Here is an 18,022-nt window from a genome sequence, read left to right as displayed (position 1 = left end):
TCTCGAAAATATACGGAGGACGATTAATACGTTGGCTGCAAACGTTGACAGAATGGACCTCATACCAGGAAAGAAAAAAAAACGATTCATCACAACTGTGGTTAACAGTCTTCACAGAGCTGCACTGAAAAAATCCTATGTATACTCCTAGAGACCTGAAACCAAACTTTTAAAGAGAGGATTGGAAAACTGGTAATATTTCACTTTTTAGCATCACTAAAAGCCAATAAATTGTATAAAAAAATTATTATTACTTACATGACCTACAGGTCAGACAGTGGGTCTCTATGAAACAAAAGTAACTGTAGCCGATGTATCAAATACATCACGTGTCTATGAAGCTAAAAAATGCACAAAATGCTTATTTATTCCTGTTTATGATACATTAAATGAATTTTGGCCTAAAGTCAACGCTTGTTTCCTTTAAAACTATGAAAAGGTGAGTGGTCAGTGTGAAAACACCTATTGGAGCGTTGTAGCCGAGGACAAGAGACTTGTTCACCTGCTGATCCCAAAGGGCTCAACGACACATGTACAACCGTGGGACGTATTTGGCTTTCGATGTTGGAAGAACTTCGTGTGAAGATTTTCAGATTTAGTTTTGTTGAATGATTTTGAAGTCAGTTTCCACTTGAGAAACAGTATAATCACGCTGCAATCTCTAGTATACAATTAATTCTCTTCGCAAAATACGCCTGATACTATAAGGGTTTTTTGAGGACCCCCGTGGCAATTTGAAACCCTCCTGAATTTTGTTTTATATTGTGTTCTGTGTCATGTATACTACATAAAAAAATTTCGTTGATTTTATGTGCATAGTGTAAAAAACGTCATGTTTTAAGCACTTAATTAAAGACTATCATTATTGTAATGATTAGTAACATAATAATGAGTTACTTAATGTTTTCAGTTAACAGAATACATATATGTGAAACGGTAAACTAAAAGAAGAAAACATTAATTAAAAACGAAAATAACAATTTAAAATAGAAAACAAATATAAGAAAAATAAATAATTTGAATATTAATTAATGTTTAGATATTTTAATTATGTTGAAAATATTCTAACAGCTCATTCCGTACAGCTTATTTTCCAAAAATAATATTTCAGAAACCAGAACTATTACACATGGATGTATGTGGCTTGAAAGCTTCTTTAATATGCACTGTAACTAAAGTTTTGATTGTCAGAGCTAGTTAACGGTAATGGGTTACTTCACAGCTCTGGAAGTATTACGAACATTGATTATAAAGTTTTCAGTAACGTTAATTACATATCAACTCCTATATGAAAAACATTTTTTATCTGCCATCCTTTCGAGGATATTCCCTCTAAACCTAACATGCAAAATTACTTCTCAGAGTGTGTTTTACCCTTCAAAAGCGAAATTGGGGAAAACAAAATGTTACGTAGGATATTATTTTGCCCCTCTACGCACCCACCAAGTTTCATCAAGATCATTCATTTACTCTTGGGAATTTTCCTTTGTGAGTCAACAAGATAAAATCCATCAGATTTACAAATAGAAGTACACGTAAACGAAGGGCGGTAATAGCTTCATTTGAGGGTAAGCGAAACTTTTTAAACCTTCCACTTCCGTGAGTGCAGCTGAAGTAACAATATAACAGAGATGCCACCATTCCATTACATAGCACGCAACGTGAAAACGCAGCTCCTGCTTCGCGTCAGTGCTGCATCAATGGTTTGTGCTTTGTCACAACACAGCAGACAACAAGGCGATCGCACCACACTGTCGTCGAACTGCGTGGACCAGCACCCCCTCGTCGCTGTGTATGACCCCGTCCTACCCACGATAGCCGAGTATCAGCCCTGTGCAACTCTCAGGCCAGGCCAAGGAAATTAGTTCCGAAATGCATAACTCCTTTAAATATGTTATTATTAGTTATAAATAATAGATTTCAGCCATCGGTCGTCCTTTTTAAATTTTATTGGCAGATCTAGATTTCAGCTAGAAACTAACTATTCTCAATGCACTATCGTTTTTAATCAATGCATGTATTGCCTGTTGGTAGGGCTTGATCCACAGTTCATTGAATACGAGTAGTAGGAAATCATCATGACATCAAGATCATTTCTTTAAATTGTATCATCTGCATGTTTCTCATCTTCTAATGTTCGTTTTTAACTAAATTTCACAATTTAAAACACTGTACGGTTTATCAACACTAATTCTTCTTCGAGTATTCCTCCCCCCCCCCCCCCCGCCCCCTCCTTCGCCACCTTCCACTTACTCCTCCTTCCCAAATGTCGAGTGAAACGAAGATAAATGACATAAAAATGAGGTATCAACTTTAATTGTAACAACTTACTCTTATATTTCATTTCAAATATCATATTGTTATTTCTATTACCATTACACAGTGAAATGTCAAATACAATGGAGATACCAATGTAATCAATCATTATTTTTCCTGTATTTTACGAAAGTCACAAGCTATGCATCAGAACTATCTTACAAATATAGGCTGTCACGAAGTGGGCCTTTGATTTCCAACCAAAATATCGTGAATCATTTTTCGGAAAATTAACTGCCTATATACAGCGTGGTAATTGAAAGATCTAATTCTGCTTTTCTGCAGTGTATTGTAGATATTGTAATGTCATTGTGGACACACAGAGGTATACAGCAAAGGACGCTCTGTCCAGTCAAAGGTAGAAAAGAAACTACTGAACAATCTGAAGGAAATTTGCATCGAACTTCGGAATAACACAGGCACTGCAACATCCTATTTATCCGCCAACACCAGGCAAGTGACTTTCAAGTAAAAACGTCTATATGCGTAATGGATGCACGAGTACAGATTGTAGACACGTGGTTGACGAAATATGGAAGTTTGGGACTGGCCGTCAGTTGTGTTCGGATAGCCAAATAGTAAGGCGACCGCTCTCGATAACCGGTAAATCCGGATTAGAATCCCGTACGCCACAAATTTTCGTTGTCTTCATTTCACTATACAGCTGGTGGTAGTATACGAGTATATTCGCAACTGTGAATACATTTCATGAACTGAAAACCTTGGCATGTTGCGTTGTATTTACGTCAGTTGTGTACATGCTGAGATATCCCGCCGGACGGTTTTTGCGGTGTTAGGTGTGCATGAGATGGCGCAAGAGGACTAAACAGGACGGCGGTGCAGAGGCAACGTCGGTTGTTTACCTCGCGCGTGGGTCAACAGCCGCTTTGTACACCTGACGTTCAAGCAGCGATTCTCCCACGCACACAGAGCCGCGTCCATTAACTGACAAGTTGAATCAGGCTGCAGGCCGCTGCTGCCTACTCGCGTTGTCCAAACACGTGAAGGCTGCAGTATTTGTATCTGCGCAGTCGTTCCTAGGCCTTTGACGTTCACAGCTTCCAACCTTTTCCAGCTGTCTCCACCTACGATTACAAAGCAATCACTATAAACTGCATTCGGAGATGGAACAGGGAATATCTAATTTTACCTTCATCGTTGTTATCAGTGCCCAGAGGGTATGGAATATTTACAGGTACAACATTAAAAAAGGTCTTCGGCGTATTTATGTACACTTTCACATGATATAACTGTGTGTCAGATGAGCTTTTCACCATTTTCTTATACTCTGTCTCACCAGCCAAACAAGGTTTAAAAATACTTGTTTCTCTTCTTTGCATATCTCCTTTTATCTCAACCTGATATGGATGACAACTGAACAGTATTCCGTATTCGAATCGTTTATGTCTACTCAGTTGTCATGAGAGTGTAATTCACTTAAATGTGTGAAATGGCAAATAATACTGTTCATGAATTAGTACTTTATGTCTGGTTAATTATGTTATTACTAACTAAAACGTAATGCTAGTCAACGAAAACTATTCATATAAAAAGGATTCTGGCCTATTTACCCGATCCACTCGCTATGACTTAGGTTTTTCATCTTTTCCGAAGTCATTGTAACGAATTATGGGTTTGTTCCTTCTAAATGTCCTATATCTCACACCACTTTGTTTTTTTTTTTTTTTTTTTTTTTTTTTTTGCCCTTTACCAAGGCTTATAAAACAAAGTAAATAGTTACACCCTGTTTTTCACTGTGGACTTTCATAGTTCAATGTTTGACTATTCTGAAATTTTTGTTTAAGTGTTTGTGGATGTATTAAGACTTATTCTATGACCGTTTGTAGTTAGAGGAAGGACTGAACTGATTAAAAATAAAGCAGCTAAAATGATCGTAAACATGTTTTCCATGCCATCTCTCTTAGGCACACAACAGTTTCCCAATGTTCTACCAAAAAATGTAAACCTTCCCATTTCGCTTATTAGAAATCAGAATATGTAATTATTCCACTTCACATCGGCACCAGACGTTTCTCTCATTTAACAGCATGAATCGATTTTCTTCAGTCGAGACTAGTAGTGGAACCTGACTCGGTGCAGGTGGTGACTCATTAATCGAATAGTCATAAGCTACTACACTTTTATGACCCACCAAGTGTAGATTCTAACATTCATTAAAACTTACTTATCAGTCTTTTCTCAGCGATGATATTTTGTCCACATATGATGGGTGATTAACTACAATTTTTCGTGAGTAACAATTCTTCATAGACCTATGGCCCCCAAACCACCGTACTTTCCCGCCCTGCTTATTTGGCGAGATACAGGAGTGAGGCATTTAAAACTGATTTTGGAAACGTCTGGAAAACTGCAAATCTGATTAAAAGGAGGTTGTAATAAAAAGTTGTTCTTCTCGAAGGGGGACATCCCTGCCCCACCTCCAAGGGTCGGGAGGCGGGTGAGCTTTGAAATCTTAAACATAAAACCCTAGTTTTTATTGAGGATTCGGATTCTCCGGAAAAAATACGTAACTTAACTAACTGAGCAATAATGCAGATTATGCTGATTCACTAGACACGGTTCTCAAAATCTAATTCATCCGAATACAGCATCTGTGAAATAAAATCATTAGCTACTAGTTGTATCAAACTGCAGAAGTTCAGGCTGTTATGAAAGTCGTCCCCATGTAGTTCTCGACGCGACGGTAAGTGATGTACATGGAATTCGTGTTCATGCAGTATGCGAAGGCCACTTCTTTGCGAAATTTCTGAATCTCGTAAGATTTTCTACGATCTGATGTATTTTTTACGGTAAAAAAATCCGGTTTCTCATTACAGATTTTGGAATAACTGCCCTTCTAACGTCCTGGATCCTTAATCTGATGTGCATTTCTAGTTTTCAACGGTTTAACACATTTCCAATTTCTTCGATTACAGTGGCATCTGTCACGCAACGAAAAACGTTCAGTACAGAAGTTACACATTCTTTCCCGGAGAATTCGAGTCCGCGATTAAAAATGTGGGTTCGTACTTAAGATTTCAAAGTTTATCCCCTTCCGCCTAACGGGGTTGGGGAATGGGGTCGAGCTTCTTGTCACTGGATGTCCCCTTTCGAGGGGAACAACTTTTATTACAACTTTTCTTAATGCAATTTGTAGTTTTTCAGGTATTTCCAAAAATAGTATTTATAGGAAAAAATAATATGTTTACAGAATCTTCTGGAAACGTACACTTCTAGAGACTGTTACAGCAATCCTCTTCGTGACGTAAAAACCTCTCCTGTAGCGCTTGCCACTGGAATACAATGAGATCCTCATAATGGTCTCCCGAAACATGTCTCTTTTCTAATCCCATTTCGTATGAGTGAACCTCTCCTGTTGCGCTTGCCACTGGAATACAATGAGATCCTCATAATGGTCTCCCGAAACAAGTCTCTTTTCTAATCCCATTTCGTATGAGTGCCACACTGACGAACAATACTCAGGAATCGTCTGAATATCTGCCTATTATTCGGAACTTAAATGTTTTCTTGAAGGATCTGGTTTTAGTATACAAATTCTGTTCTACCGTCCTCTACTCTTGTAATTGTTTTTGAAAGCCCTATAGAATTTATTCCCCTACTGAGAGATGAGTTTACTTCCCTCCACCCAACAAATAAGCGTCTCTCACGAGATCATGATATACAGGGTTCTCTACCTGGCTCTGAAACTCCATCTTACAGAGACAATGGTATTCTACTGACATTTATAGTAAACCTACCACAAGTGATTCAGTGATCCACGCCTCCTCATGTCACCCCACCAACAACAATTAAGTTTTTTTCAAATCTATGGTTGACCATGTGTGTGACATACCCCAAGGCCCGGCGACTATTAGCCAGAAGCTAAGTAACCTGAAGCACGTGGCACAAAATAATGAATATAACCCTAAAATAGTAGGTAAGCTATTTACAGAAAGAATTGCAAGAATAAATAACACAGTAGTAGTTAACCCTACAGCGCAAAAGCCGAGGTTCATTATACTTCCTTTTCTGGAGAACGTCTCGTATCAGTTAACGAAACTCTTCAAAAATTATGATATTAGAATAGCATTCACAACCCACGATAAAATCCGACACAACTACATGCACAATCAACAGCCGTGCAGCGATGGGATACGCTGTCTCTGGCGTGTATAAACTGGGATGTTATGAAAGCCCAAAGGCCTACGTTGGACAGACAGGCAGGAAGTTTAAACCTAGATTCCACGAACATATGCTCACAAAGAAGAGCGAGATCAGGCAACACTGTGCGTTTTTTAGAACATTTAAAACAAAGCGAGCACCAACCATCCACTTTAGAACGTCGGCAAAATGAAAAAATGTAAAATGCAATAATCTTAACCTCCTTGAGGACACTGAGATACGTAAAGAGTTAGTCTTAGCCATCAGCTGATTACAAGAAACCAAACTTTTTACGACTCTATTTTATCAGTTTTTAACATGTTCATCTGAGTAGCAACCTGCTTTTAGTACAAGTAGCAAGAGCTATGCGCGTAACTTAACAAGAGTTCATCACCAATTTTTATATATTTTAATTTTTGACAATCCTCTTACTGCTGAGTGACAACTATCCTTCTGTGTTGTACCTTGTAAGAATTTTAGGCAAAATAAATGTAGTAGCTAAACAATGAAGTTATATTCGGCTATTAATTTTTAATAAGTTTACTGATATCATTATTATAAATAAATGTTATTAATTTGTTTATGCAGCGATATAATTTAGCATATAATCCACATCAGTACAAGCAGCAAAGAAGGCGAGCCCTGGCTGCCTTAAATCGCAGAAATTCACGTAAAGTTCCATATGCACATTAATTTTGATACTTTAATCCAGATTTAGGCTTCCTTTCTTAAAAGTAAAGTTTTGAAGTAAGTATAGGTAATAGTAACAGTTTCTCATAGCACGTGTGGAGGAATGTTAAGGACGCACGCCATGTGCGCCACCTAAGAGAGGGTTACCCAGTCATCCAACAGTGTGAACAGTATGTGTTTTACGTGTGAACTTTCAAGTCTGATTTTTAACGAGTTATTGCAGAGTGTACTGATTATGCTATGTGGTTTCAAAACATGTAAGTGTGGCCCAAGCCAGTACTGTTTTTTCAATTGACTCAAGTGTGTTTGAGGTAAGGTTTGCAGCAAGTGTAATTTTTTATGGTTTTCCCCACACTGTAGTCCTCAGTAGCTGAATCGTACAATTCTTTACACTGCAAGTACACACAACATTCCCCATAGGTAAAACGAATGCAAATTTTGCAGTATATTAAAGTATGCTCTTTAATAGTTTTTTTTTTTTTTTTAATTTCCAGTGCAGCTCTGCTAGATAGAACCATACCCTGATGAATACTATACCGTTGTTCTTCTAGATTTTCTGATAATGCCCCAGAAGGACTAAACGCGTCAATAGACGTATTCTTTCCCCTGGAATCAAAGTTGTTTTTCTTTCGAGAAGTATAGCAGAGCTTTCTATGTACACTGCAACTACAGCGATGAATATTCCGACTTCCTGCTGTAGCGAAAAGCATATTACATGCAGTTGTTCTGGAAACAGCTATAGCTGATTGCAGAGCGACTAATAAATTTCTTGTTGCAATACAAATAGATGATTATGAGAGCTGAAAAGGAAGAAGAAGAAGAGATATTTCAAACGGCAGAAAATTGCCACATCTACAAGGAACGCTTCATGCTAACAGATCCGGAACAGAAATATCGCTGTCACTTCATACGCATGTTTTGAGGTGCTGCGCAAGATAGTTGACATAACTATACAGTGCCACTTCTGAATTTCAGAATCTGTCTAATTATAATGAACAAGTTGAGGCAATGACTAAAATAAATCCACGCTATATTACGGTGATTGTGGAGTGTTGTAGCGGCTTAAATTTCGGTTTCTGGCATGCTTCCTAGAAACACTTGTGTCATGTTTAAAGGCTGATGAATTGAAATTAACAAGAGTGTATTTCCATGACAGCGAGCAGTTTAATTTGATCAACAAGAAAGGCATCTTCCGTCTAGAGGCATGGAGCTAATGAATACGCTTTGTTGGAGGAATCGTTACCGCCGACTGAGCTTGAAAATGGCTCTGAGCACTATGGGACTTAACATATGTGGTCATAAGTCCCCTAGAACTTAGAACTACTTAAACCTAACCTAAGGACATCACACACATCCATGCCCGAGGCAGGATTCGAACCTGCGACTGTAGCAGTCGCGCGGTTCCGGACTGAGCACCTAGAACCGCTAGACCAAACACGACTGAGCTGATAAAAAGCTTGTGGACCAGTGAAATAACAGCCAATAACATAAATACCAAAGAACATCTAAAGTGTGGTTTTACTTGAATGGAAGACATTAGGAAATTACTCCGACTTAAATTTGAAAACTGACGTCTGGCTTTGGGTGTCAGCTACTGAGAGTATTTTTTAATGATATGTGGCTGCAGGTGAGAGATGGCATTTTATCACAAGGCAGAGGTGTAAAGATGTAAAATTCACTGCAGTGTATAAATCACACAAATGCGGTAATATTTTGTGCACACACACACACACACACACACACACACACACACACACACACACACACATACAGGGTGTTACAAAAAGGTACGGCCAAACTTTCAGGAAACATTCCTCACACACAAATAAAGAAAAGATGTTACGTGGACATGTGTCCGGAAACGCTTAATTTCCATGTTAGAGCTCATTTTAGTTTCGTCAGTATGTACAGTACTTCCTCGATTCACCGCCAGTTGGCCCAATTGAAGGAAGGTAATGTTGACTTCGGTGCTTGTGTTGACATGCGACTTATTGCTCTACAGTACTAGCATCAAGCACATCAGTACGTAGCATCAACAGGTTAGTGTTCATCACGAACGTGGTTTTGCAGTCAGTGCAATGTTTACAAATGCGGAGTTGGCAGATGCCCATTTGATGTATGGATTAGCACGGGGTAATAGCCGTGGCGCGGTACGTTTGTATCGAGACGGATTTCCAGAACGAAGGTGTCCCGACAGGAAGACGTTCGAAGCAATTGATCGGCGTCTTAGGGAGCACGAAACATTCCAGCCTATGACTCGCGACTGGGGAAGACCTAGAACGACGAGGACACCTGCAATGGACGAGGCAATTCTTCGTGCAGTTGACGATAACCCTAATGTCAGCGTCAGAGAAGTTTCTGCTGTACAAGGTAACGTTGACCACGTTACTGTATGGATAGTGCTACGGGAGAACCAGTTGTTTCCGTACCATGTACAGCGTGTTCAGGCACTATCAGCAGCTGATTGGCCTCCACGGGTACACTTCTGCGAATGGTTCATCCAACAATGTGTCAATCCTCATTTCAGTGCAAATGATCTCTTTACGGATGAGGCTTCATTCCAACGTGATCAAATTGTAAATTTTCACAATAAACATGTGTGGGCTGACGAGAATCCGCACGCAATTGTGCAATCACGTTATCAACACAGATTTTCTGTGAACGTTTGGGCAGGCATGTTCTTCCACCTACGCTCAATGGAGCACGTTATCATGATTTCATACGGGATACTCTATCTGTGCTGCTAGAACATGTGCCTTCACAAGTACGACACAACGTGTGGTTCATGGACGATGGAGCGCCTGCACATTTCAGTCGAAGTGTTCGTACGCTTCTCAACAACAGATTCGGTGACAGATGGAGTGGTAGAGGCGGACCAATTCCATGGCCTCCACGCTCTCCTGACCTCAACCCTCTTGACTTTCATTTATGGGGGCATTTGAAAGCTCTTGTCTATGCAACCCCGGTACCAAATGTAGAGACTCTTCGTGCTCGTATTGTGGACGGCTGTGATACAATACGCCATTCTCCAGGGCTACATCAGCGCATCAGGGATTCCATGCGACGGAGGGTGGATGCGTGTATTCTCGCTAACGGAGGACATTTTGTACATTTCCTGTAACAAAGTGTTTGAAGTCACGCTGGTAAGTTCTGTTGCTGTGTGTTTCCATTCCATGATTAATGCCATTTGAAGAGAATTAATAAAATGAGCTCTAACATGGAAAGTAAGCGTTTCCGGACATTTTTGTGTGAGGAATGTCTCCTGAAAGTTTGGCCGTACCTTTTTGTAATTGGTTGGCAATGACAATCTCTCTCTCTCTCTCTCTCTCTCTCTCTCACACACACACACACACACACACACATATATATATATATATATATATATATATATATATATATATATATATATATATATATATATGTGTGTGTGTGTGTGTGTGTGTGTGTGTGTGTGTGTGAGTGAGTGAGTGAGTGAGAGAGAGAGAGAGAGAGAGATTTGAGATGAATCTTAATGATGAGGCACAGATGAAAACAGAAACAGGAAGAATGTATGGTGAGATGAAATTTAAATGATGAGCCAGTGCAGTATTAACAGAGGTATAAGCAGTTTGTCTGTGTCATTGCCCACCCAGATATATGCAGGGTAATGGTGCTCACCTCTAAACTGACCATTATTCTCCACAAATCATCGTTCTTCATTGGCCATCATTCTATCCACTGACCATCATTCTCCACTGACTGTCATCCTCCATTGACCATCATTATCTACTGACCATCGTTCTTCATTGACCATCATTCTTCTCTCCACGGATCAACCCAAGGGAAACAGTGACTACCCAATTCTGTGGACAAGTCAGTACTGTTAGAGGCAATTTGTTACAGTCTTGGGGCGATTTGTTACAGTTTCAGGGCAATTTGCTGTTGTTTTACTGTAAAAAGGACAATTTGTGTCACCACTTTTTGAACAGTGACCCATTCCTTTTTTTTTTAATGATGACATGTTCCATTTCTTAAATGGTGATCTATTTTGTTTTTTAAAAGGTGCCAAGTTCTATTTCTTAAAATGATAACATGTTCCATTTTTTATGATGACCTGTTCCATTTTTTTAAGCAGTAACCCACTCCATACTTTAAGCAGTGATCCAGTCTGTTCTTATAAATGATGATGCTTTCTATTTTTTTAAACTGTGTAGGGTTACATTTTTTTAAGTGATGACCTATTCCAGTTCCTTAAATAGACCCATTCCTGATCACTAATATCTTTGAACTTGACACCATTTTTACACACATTCTAATAATATACTGATTAAGTACGGAGGTATATATGCATATGCAAATATCTTTGACTTTGACAGAAATAATACATATCTTTGGCCTTCGCTTCTGTTTAAGTGAAGGTTACAAAACTTTCATTGTATATGTTACAAGTTGGTGCCACTTTTACACAGCTAACTTTTTCATTTTAATACTATGCTGTGATTAGCTGGGAGGGAGTGGGAGAGAGGAGGTGTACAAAGGACAACTTGACTAGTTCTGGCATCTTTAATTTTTTCCTACTTGACCAACAGGGCTAGTTCCATCATCTTGGATTTTAATTGGTTGTTTCATTTTAATGGCCCCTAAAATACAAGGCTGTGGTTGGATGGTGAGGGAAAGGAAGGGAGGACATGGAGGGAGTGCGAGGGGAGGGCTATGATTACATAAGGCATTCAAGGTAAAAGTCATGATCGTAGGTCAAGGTCATTTTCCCTGTGTGTAGGCAAACCAAAGGTCAGGGTTCATTTTTGGTCAAGAATCCTCTTTAACATCTAACTCACTTTGTAACCTCCATCCATGCTTCTTAGAATATCATGTGTGAAACCCCAAATTAGGTTTTAATTGATTGGTGTTTTTGACAGCAGTGTCAGTTCCTATCCAGAACATCGTTTTGTTCCATGTTGGTCATAACGCTGAACTCTGACTCTTTCCTGCAGTACTGTTACAAGTGTGAGTATTATAGGATTGCAGTTTTGTGATTGAGTCTTCAGTCTTTTTTTTTTTTCTTTTGTAGATGTTGTGAATCGTATGTGAAGTGAAGCCACGTATCCAGTTTTATTTGACGAAAAAGTAACAGTGAAGATAAAGGAAAAAAATAATCGATGTACAACTCGTCATGCCTCTAAGAGACAACACGAGATAACGTGATAAGTAATTACTCCTGAGCCGTACCAGGGAGAACAATGTCTCAGAGCTACAGTGTTTACTGGCAATGGATCGATACATTTGCTGCCGACCGGTGTGGCCGTGCGGTTCTAGGAGCTACAATCTGGAGCCGAGCGACCGCTACGGTCGCAGGTTCGAATCCTGCCTTGGGCATGGATGTGTGTGATGTCCTTAGGTTAGTTAGGTTTAATTAGTTCTAAGTTCTAGGCGACTGATGACCTCAGAAGTTAAGTCGCATAGTGCTCAGAGCCATTTGAACCATTTGATACATTTGCTACGATATAAGATTAAAGTTTCTAGGAAGATCTTCGGCGTTTTTCCAATTTTCAAGCATCTACAAAACATAACACAACGTAATGATAACGATGTCTTGAAAATGGGGGGAAAATGCTGAAACTGCAATCGTAAAATGAAACATTAACATCTAAAAGCACAATGACGTTATTTAAGAAACATTATAACGATTTTGCAGGGTTTTAAGTTCCTGATGGAACAGTTCATCATGTTCCTCTGGCGTGTCAGTCAAACTGCCACGGAAATTGTCTAGCTGTGACATTAGAAAACGCAATTTTAGGGAGACTATACATTCTAAGTATTTAAATGACTGTAGCATATCTTCTACTATTTCCTTGAAGTGAGGCTGCTTGTTCTGGTCAGGGAAAATATGTACAATATTTTCTAAACTTCTCCAACCTTGCTATTTATTTCCGTCATTGTGTTTTCAAAGTGTTCTTTAAACAACGGCTTACGTTCAGTGTATCTGGTCCAACATATTTCCGCTTCTGTCAACTTCGCAGAAATTGGCTACACCGGTATTGGAAACAGTTCCTGTATTGCTCAATGCTCTCACTGATTGCATCATTAGTACTAATTTGATATACAGTGGCGGAGTAAAATGTGATCTTTACTAAACAAATGGTCATCACAATGTTCCTCGATCCCACTATCAGGTTATTCCTCATAGCCACTCTCTCCTACTCCAGTGCTCATGATCCGCTCTACCGTCCTATTCACACATGTAGCAAGGCATCTTCATGTACCCTGTTACCTGACCAAGAAGAATGGCAATCATTTGAAAATCAACTGGTGTTCTTCATACTTCACATTTTGAAGGAATACTTGACAGTATTGTATTCTTAAACATACTGAATACGCATCTGGAACTGATACTAGCTCATTTCCAATATGTAGCAATACTGCTTTCAAAATTCGCTTTGAAAATTCTGCAAATAACTTCCGTTCGTTATTATACTTTTAAACTCCCAGTTTCATCATTAATCCGTCAGTGCGTTTCCAGAACACCATGAAACCATCTTGAAAAAAATCTCTAAGGTCTTTATCACGATTTCTGTACATTGTAAATGATATATCATGTGCAACTAAATTATTTTCACTGAGACGTGAGCCCAGAAGTTTTGCTGCATCTTTTGAGAGTCCTAAGCCTGTCGTCAAAATTTTAGTTGCTGTTTGAGTAAGAGGTTTTGGGTTACTGTCGGTACCACCTTCGGTTCAGAGGATTTAAATGTATATGATCATGATGGTGGAAAGGGTATCGGCAGCCGTTGACCGTGAGGGGCGGATCTAATCACCGAATCTAAGTTCAGGTACAAGATTTTTTTCTTGTTTCTTATGTTGTATCCCGCCACTTTCGTCATACAGAAGTAACAGTGATCGACATGATTCTTCCGCTCGCGCAGTATCATGGGAATAGCGAAGTTAAAACACTTCACTTTACCTTCAGTCCACTTCGTTAATTGCTCCACGCATATGTGACACAAAGTTTGTGGAGCAAATGACTAGTTCTGTTCTTTGGGCTTAATGCCGCAATGAGTAAACTATGATTTTCGCACAAATTCTGTTATTTATCGGTGCCTTGTACTTATCACAAAGTTCTACACATGTAACAAAATATACTTAGGCTATTCACACACTGCCTTCCTGACATTTTGAACACAGCTTCAGTGATACAACACCACTCACAACACCCAGCGTAAGCATTTCCTTCTGGCTCTCGCACTCCTCAACTATTGATTTCAGTGGTGATGACGAGACATCGTTTTCAAGTTCATTCTCCCCCTCTACTTCACCAGCGTACGAACATGCAATGTTGCCAACATTTACATAAATTACACTACAGTAGTACTGGTAGTACCACTGGACAAAACCCAAGCACGCACAATTTTGTCGTGGGAGGACTGTGGACACAAACCCAGAGAAACACATAACTTATACACATTTACTAGCAGTAAATTACCAACAAATAACAATTTGGACAGTTCACAAATTTCAAATGACAGTGACGTTGCCATACAATGACCGGGACAGTTTCCAAACCATCCGCCACTATGGCCTTGCCGAGCGCTGCCTTCACATGATGCATTAACACATGTCGAATTCAGACAAACACCTATATATCAAAAGATTACAGTACATACACTGGCATGATTCTCCAAGTTCTCCAAGCGTACTGAATATTCTATGAGGTTGCGGGATTGCCGCCAGATCCTGTTAACTTGTTGCCACAATATTTCAACTGGCAACCGTAAAACCATCTTCAGGTGAGTGTCTGCCGCCGGAGACTGTACGTTGACGGTGTCGGCTTTATAGCAAAAATTGGAGCGGAAACGTATGCGCATTGACGGCCATCACAGCAGCGTCCTCTAACGAAATCCGCGCCCTCTGTAAATACTGTTCCATCTGTGGCGCGCAGGCGCATGCGTAAAGGTAAAAATACATGTCCACCCTCTGTTGTAATACACACTCGCGTCGCTAAAAACAAACGTCAGATGTCGCCAGACGTGTCAGTATGAAAAAAATATTTTCTCTCAGAATAAGTTAAAGAGATCACGAGGCCTCAAGCCTTGCCCATTGAAAGCTGTCGTCCCGTTTTATAAGATTTTGAGCTAGACGTATTTCCACAGATTCTTCAATTACTGAATCCCAAAACGATCTCGATGAATCCAAGCTTTCTGTGGTAGAATAATCCATAGAGTGTCCTGTCGTAACAGAAGGCTCAGCTGCTGGCGACTTAATGGGCTGCGATAGGCGAGTGTGGCGGTCATGTTCAACACAGCTTTCATGTACTGTGCGTATCGTCTCACTTACGCAAGCATTACCACAGGAGCAAGGAACTTTGTAAATCCCGGCGTTTCGCAAGCGCAAACCATCCTTCACCGAACCGAGAAGGGCACTAATCTTCATTGCTGGCCGGAAGATAACTTTAACTTGGTGTTTCCTTGGGATCGTGCCTACTTCAGACGAAAGTTAGGATAAGAAGGGATAGAAAAACAACTGAAAGCGCTCAATAGAGGAAAATTCCACTGGCCCAATGAGATTCTATATGCAGTATGTGCAAGAACTTGTCCCTCTTCTAGCAGCAGTAAGACTGTAGGTCTCTGGAGGAACGAAGCTTATCTAATGATTGGAAAAAAAGCAGAGGTCATTTCCATTCTCAAGAAGGATCGAAAAACGTGCGCACAAAACTATAATACTACAGCTCTGACGTCGGTCTGATGTAAAATTGTAGAACACGTTCATGTTAGGTATTATGACATTTCTGGAATCCAAAGTTCTCTGTGTAGGAATCGACATACGTTCCAAAAATAGCGATCTTGCGAAACTCAGGTCACTCTGTTCGTTCACTGATTGTTGGAAAGCAGCAGATATAGGAGCACAGGTTGACGCCGTGTTCCTTGACTTTCGGAAGTTCCTTACAGTTACGCACTGTCTCCTAAAGAACGAAATATGAGCATACGGAATATACACCAAGGCGTGTAATTCTCAGCAGAGAGAAGCCTTCAGACGTAAAAGAAATTTCGGGTGCACTACAAAGAAGAGTTAGATAGCCATTATTTTTCACGAGAGAGGTTTATTATGGAACTCACTGGAAAAAGGCGTCACCGGAGATATAAAATAGTACATCCGTCTTACTTCGCAACGTAACTGTAAATTTTCGCTGCGCCAACACCAGTGAACGTGACCGTTGGTGATCAACATGATGTGATGATGTACAGAGGTGTGACGCAATAACACGTGTGTGTGTGTGTGTGTGTGTGTGTGTGTGTGTGCGTGCGTGTGTGTGCGTGTGTGTGGTTTACTCAAGGTAAGTCGAGTTTCGTTCTGAAGTTGTGACAAATGACATTTTAAGGCATTTACTAAACTTGCAACTCCGTGTCTCATATCACACTGTGTTTTATTTTCCCTGATTCTTCCCGAAGTCGGAAATGTACGTGACGCGGATGGGCCGGTAATATCTACATCGTCATTCACAGCTAAATGTCTCATCAAATAATACTGGATACACACTCACTCACCGGCAAGTTACAGTTAACTGTTTGAACGTAGCGGATAGCAGCAATTTGACCTGATGTTTTAAATTCACAAAGACTACCGACTTGTGCCGACATGTATCTAGCAGAACTAGGGAGCGAAGTAACACTGTTACGGGAAAAGCACTTGTTCTAAATGGTTCAAATGGCTCTGAGCACTATAGGACTCAACTTCTGCGGTCATCAGTCCCCTACAACTTAGAACTACTTAAACCTAACCAACCTAAGGACATCACACACATCCATGCCCGAGGCAGGATTCGAACCTGTGACCGTAGAGGTCGCGCGTTTCGAGACTGTAGCGCCTAGAACCGCTAGGCCAACACGGCCGGCAAAGCACTTGTTCTTTACATTAAATCCTGTGGCTTTATTATTTTGTTTATAAGAAATCGTTTTTAATATCTGAATTTCAGAACAGAATTTTGTAAGTAATTTCTCATTGTAAATTTTATCAGAAGTTTTCAAAAATCAAAACTTGTGATTTTTATGTGTGCGTCAAGGGAGGCGGGGAGTGGTTTTATGGTTGAGGAGGTGCATTTCGGCAATTAAAATTTTAGAAATTATATATGTAGTGTGAATCACCTTAAACTCGCACGGCAAATATTGCGAAATAGGGGGTGCTTTTGATGTGCGGTTTTCATAGAATGGCTTGGTAGTCATGGTCTCGTACTGTTAAGAACCAATCAAGAGATTGGGATAATACTTAGAAAGTGTATTTTTTGTACAAAAATGCTCTTTTTTAAATTGGACAGTGCCTATTGACACTAACAAACTAAAAGTAGGGTGAATCAGAGTGTAGTGATGTTTGTCGCAGGACTCTAGTCCGAATCGTTTACGAAATATCGTATTTTGAAAAGTTCCCACACCGACACTTGTACAATACCTGTGGTAGCACGCAATAAAGAACAATGCAAGTGCATACACCAGTTATGTAGTTTCTGACCAGTAACGAGACAATTGACCATGGCAGTTTGTGCTGAAAGTGACCACCGGCAGCGTCAATACGCGCTTCCAGTGTGGTACGAAACGACTGTTGGACACGAGCTAGCGTTCCAGCGGAAATGTCCGAGCAGGCTGCAGTAGTACGTCGTTGCATGTCATCGTTTGTAATTTGCTGCGTATTTGTTGTAGACAGCGCTTTTCATCTTTCCTCCCAGAAAAATGTCTACAGCTGTCAAAACCGGGGAACGGGCAGGCCAAGGTACAGGTCCTCTGTATCGAATCCAAAGATCTGGAAAAAAATCGTGAAGACATGCTGTCGAACTTCGTGCACTATGGGCTGAAAAGCCGGCATGTTGATACTGCAGGTTCCTCCCAGTTCGAAG

Source organism: Schistocerca nitens, chromosome 3, assembly GCF_023898315.1.
Source record: "Schistocerca nitens isolate TAMUIC-IGC-003100 chromosome 3, iqSchNite1.1, whole genome shotgun sequence".
In the NCBI taxonomy this organism is placed as follows: Eukaryota; Metazoa; Arthropoda; class Insecta; order Orthoptera; family Acrididae; genus Schistocerca; species Schistocerca nitens.
The sequence above is the reverse complement of the archived record's forward strand: the minus strand, read 5'-3'. Positions refer to the sequence as shown.